General features: G+C 34.4%; 1 pseudogene; it reads right to left on the bottom strand.

The window, feature by feature from the left end:
- Positions 1–3,955: 3,955 nt before the first annotated feature.
- LOC143601061 (mitogen-activated protein kinase kinase kinase 18 pseudogene) lies at positions 3,956–4,939 on the bottom strand (annotated as a pseudogene).
- Positions 4,940–5,163: the final 224 nt, after the last annotated feature.

Here is a 5,163-nt window from a genome sequence, read left to right as displayed (position 1 = left end):
GGTTTTGGTTAATTAACCAAGTTAAGTTTGAACTATAATTTAACTAAATGAACAATCATTAACATAAAACATGAATTGAATGAATGTTAATGTATACATACTCTTAATGTTTTTCGCTACATGAATGGCACACATACCCAACCCACATATATACATGTATATATAGATATAAACATGTATTCATGTCGATTTAAGCATGCCTTAGTTCTTTCCGCTTCGTTTTGGTTAGTATTCGGTTATGAGGCGCCCTTAACCATAGCCATTACAAATTAACCGGTCAATCAAATAATCTTAACCACAACCGTCGGTAATTATTAGTTATTAGTCAATTCGGTTTGGTGGCGGTTCGATTACCAGTTATTGTCGATAAACAATTAAGGCTTACTCACCCCTACATGTGATCTCCATAATTCAGTTGGCCTCTCTAACCTTTAACCCTTTACATGATACTTGCATAACTTACTTCTTGAGTTCTAAAAAGATTTAACTAACAAGATTAGTGCTCTAGCTTGATGAAAAATATTAATAACACCTACTCTCCACGCCTTTAGTTTTCTAGAGAAGCAGTTTGGAAACAACAACAAAGGAGCATAACAAAGGATCTCTACATATTATCGACCTAATGTTTTCTAAGAATATATCACCTGTTGCAACTCCATGAATTAAGGTCAACACTTTCAAATTGGACCACCACATCTATTTGTCATACTTACTTTTCACGAGTTTCCTATCAAACAACCAAGGTTTGTAGCATGAGGAGGTAAAATTTCTTTAATTTGCAAGAGTTGTTGGTAGGTAGTTCCAGCAATACCCAAGATTTGTAGCCTGAGGAAGTAAAACTTCTTTTATTTCAATTTTAAATAAACTATAAGGCTAAACAGTGGTAACTTACAATTTAATAAGTCATCCATGTTCCAAATTAAATGTTTTGATGCCTATTTTTTTTTTTTTTTTTTTTTTTTGACTCCCCTGGTGCCATATTCAAGTCTAACTAGTATCCCTTTTTCATGTCACTGCTTTTTCTTCATACGTTTTTCCCTTACTCTTAACGTCCTGTTCTTGAGTTTTTTTAAAGGAGGGAAATGAAAGAAAAACTAAGGATAATTAAAAAATGGATGTTCTTAAGTTTTTTTTAGAATAGAAAGAAAAGGAGTAGGAGGAGTTAGGAGGGATTAAATTAATGTATTTTTCCAATAAGTTTTCCTCCAAAAAATGGGATGATTACTAAGGATAACTATTTTTTAACATAGTTATCCTTTCCTTTCCTCTAATTTCCTTTCAACTTAAGAACACACCTGATTAAAAAAAATTTATTTCCTTTCTCTTCCCTTTCTTATCATTCCCTCTCATTTCCTTTTCTTTTCTTGGTTAAAATACTCAAGAACAATGGTTTTGTTTCTTATTAAATGATATTATTTAAATTTATGTAAAGAAGTTAACTTTTTTCTTTTTGGGATATATATTATCACAGTGTAGGCATTTCAAACATATTATGGTTGTAAAACATAAAATTATATAAAAATCAGAATGGTAAAATTAAACGTAATCGGAAATTCAAATGTAATATTTTTTCTAACAAACTAACGGGTAAATATGAATCTCACGGTTTGCCCAATACCTGACCAATAATTACCCTACAAATATCTTACGTCCACGAGTACGAGGACAGGGTACAACAGTCGAGACTTGTTTGTACAATCGGGATAAGTCATTAATTATTAATAGTCGTTCAAAAGTCATCTCCTTGTCACCCCAATGAAAAATCTCTCTTAGGCCATTAGGAAACTTCAACACACTTAAACTATGCATAGTCATCAATTGTCATGATACTTATTATTTAAAACCTACCCGATAAAAAAATCCTAATAACATTCAGACACAGTGCCATATCATCACAGTGTTTTCTTTTATGTAATGATTTGTAAGAATTCATTCCCACCACTCATTAAAAGTGTATGTAATAAAATACGTAGGTTTCTGACTAACGTGATGATGTGGATAAGTCAATCAAGAATATATATAAATATTACCTATACTAGCAAGGGCAACTAAGTTGTTGAATACACAGGAATCAATGAAAAATGCTAATTAAGTTCAATGTTTCTTAATTAGTTATACTAGTTTGCACAAAGATTATATGGCTTTTATAGTGAGTTTTTCAAATTTTTCACATCAGGTTATCCTTCGAGTAAGGTACGCCAAGTCTGTCGTACCATACGTTAACTCTGACAAAGTCATACTCCAAACCTCGTACGTTGATTCTAGCGTCTGGTACGTCAACTCTAATTTTTCCATATTTTTTTACTTCTCCGGTGTGTTGAAATCTCATTCCTTTGGTTACATCCAAAAGCTTCAACACCCATATTTAAGCTCCAGAACCAAGTCAAGATTTGAAGTCGTTATCTCCATCAGGCAAGGCTAAATCATTTGTGACCACTTCAGGTGTAGGATGTTGCATGAACAGATTATTTTGTGACTATTCACAAAATAATCTGTTCATGCAACATCCTACACCTGAAGTGGTCACAAATGATTTAGCCTTGCCTGATGGAGATAACGACTTCAAATCTTGACTTGGTTCTGGAGCTTAAATATGGGTGTTGAAGCTTTTGGATGTAACCAAAGGAATGAGATTTCAACACACCGGAGAGGTAAAAAAATATGGAAAAATTAGAGTTGACGTACCATACGCTAGAATCAACGTACGACAAAAAGTTTGGAGTATGACTTTGTCAGAGTTAACGTATGGTACGACAGACTTGGCGTACCTTACTCGAAGGATAACCTGATGTGAAAAATTTGAAAAACTCACTATAAAAGCCATATGTTTTGGTTTTCCAAAACTTTTAAGTTACTTGATTAATAACGGATAAATACAATCAAGATTACTGGTATGTTTTGTTAGACATGCTTTATTGTTTTCACCTTTCTTTAAGATGCTCTAGCTCACAAAAAATGAAGTCAACCGATTATTCTGATATTTAAATTTTTTAAACTCTACTTATTCACCAACTCTTTAATGACATGAAAAATCTGGTATGTAATTAGAGAATGTTAGGTTAATTACCAAAGTAACCTCAAAGAAAATAAATGTCAAATAAATGTCAACTAATTTGGTATTATTGATGACTTTCTTGAAGAGTGTTGCCTAATGTCTAGTAGATTACCACAACCCCACTAAGTCACTTACCACAAACCAAATTCACAACACAAGTTGACACAAATAAATTATGTGCATATGGGGAACTTGGTATGAGACTATAAAAGCCAAAGAGGAAAAGTCAAAATCGTTGACTTCCTCAAATGCTTTGTACCTAATGTCATTTTCTTCCTCTTTGGCTTCAAATTCCTACACAATTCTTGATGGAAAATTGGTTGACCTGATAAAGAATTTGACTTGGTTGTGGTTTATTAATAATTTAACTTCACCAAACCAACATCAAATTGTAAGACACTTATCTTGAGTTTATTGATAGACATATATTATTCATTCAGCTTGTTTCTTATTAGAAATTTTAAGTCAATGTTAACACATATGAAACCGATCACTTTTGACTGCACACGTAAACATAATTGATTTCGCTTTAATAACAATACTTTGAAAGACCGGCCTATAATTACACCGTGACGTTTGATCTTACATTATTAGAAATTTTGATCGGCAAGAAGATCAACATCCCCTCAAAATTCACCGTTACACAGTGACATAATAATAATAATACTATTTATGTTATACGGAAATAAAGAATTCATGCGGCATTCAAATACAACGAAGCATTCAAGCTCTTCTTCATCATCTACATTCATATTATTAAAAAAAATTAACATACCATTCATCTATAACCAAACTTACAAGCTTTTATTCATCATCTACATTCATGTTCATAAAACTAAAGGGCTCTACATCAACACTATCCTAAACAGTAATCACCATTGTTTCTTCGATTTGACAACTTTAAACCGCGATCCACTCATCTTCATCGTCCCAATCCGGCAAACATGATTCAGAAGCTTCAACCAGTTGCCTTATCCTCTCGACCGGAGACTCACAGGAGAAATTAATCATAACCGTAGTCGTGGATTCCAAAACTTGAACCACTGGCAAAGATTCCCAGACACCTTGATCCAATATACTTGTTGGCGAACTTCTTATATCATAACCCGAATTCGAATTACAAACAAAAGGATGTTGCAGTAGTTCTTTAGTCGTCCACCTTTCTTTAGCATCCAACCTCAAGCATTTATCCAAGAAATCTTGACCCTCCTCAGATAAACATTTAGGAAACTCCGGTGCCTCACCGGAGTATCCAATTCTGTATAAACCCAACACCGGATCATTTACTCCAGGCCACGGGTGGGACCTGGTTGCCATTTCGATTATTGCACACCCAACAGCCCACACATCAGCCTGAAACCCTTGTTCTTCGCCTCGTGCAACTTCTGGCGCCATAAAAACCGGTGTGCTGACAAATTCAGAAGTTGTTTCACCATTTGCCACAATCTTTGCACACCCTAAATCTCCAACTTTGACACCGGATTCACAAATTAATATGTTGGAGCATTTAATATCGCAATGCACTAGATTATTGACGTGAAGATGATCCAACCCACGTAGAATTTGGTAAGTGTTGGATCGGATTAGAGGTTCATCAAGTGATCCTCCTTGTTTCTTGATCACGTCCGAAATTGTGCCGCCTGATGCGTACTCCATGAACAGATTATACATGGGTTTGTTGCCATCATAACTGACATCAAATCCCATGCATTGGATTATGTAACTGGAGTTTAATTGAGAAAGAAGGTTTTGTTCTTTCTGTAAAGACGCGGAGTCTGAAAGCTTGGTGGATTTGACGGCAAAACGGTCGCCAGTCGATGTGGTAGCGACCGAGACAGTGGCGTAAGATCCCCGTCCGACAACGGGGCCTCGTTTCCATTTCATTGTAGAGAGTTTTTTGAAGTTGAAGTGTTTGAAATTATAAGCTGTGAGTTGAGGTTTTGTGAGTAGAGAATAGATGCACAATATATACACATACAAAACATATGATGCAATGAGTTTAGATTTTGATAGACAGTTGGTGGGGTATTTACTTTTGTTATATTAAATTATAGTATTTTTTTTAATGTTTTTAAGTTATGATTGACCAAAAATATATGAATGTGTCA

This window comes from Bidens hawaiensis, unplaced genomic scaffold, assembly GCF_021521415.1.
Source record: "Bidens hawaiensis isolate Kalapana, Puna unplaced genomic scaffold, B.hawaiensis_p1.1 tig00055300_1, whole genome shotgun sequence".
Classification (NCBI taxonomy): domain Eukaryota; kingdom Viridiplantae; phylum Streptophyta; class Magnoliopsida; order Asterales; family Asteraceae; genus Bidens; species Bidens hawaiensis.
Note: the sequence above shows the minus strand (reverse complement) of the source record. Positions and strands in the feature narration are given on the sequence as shown.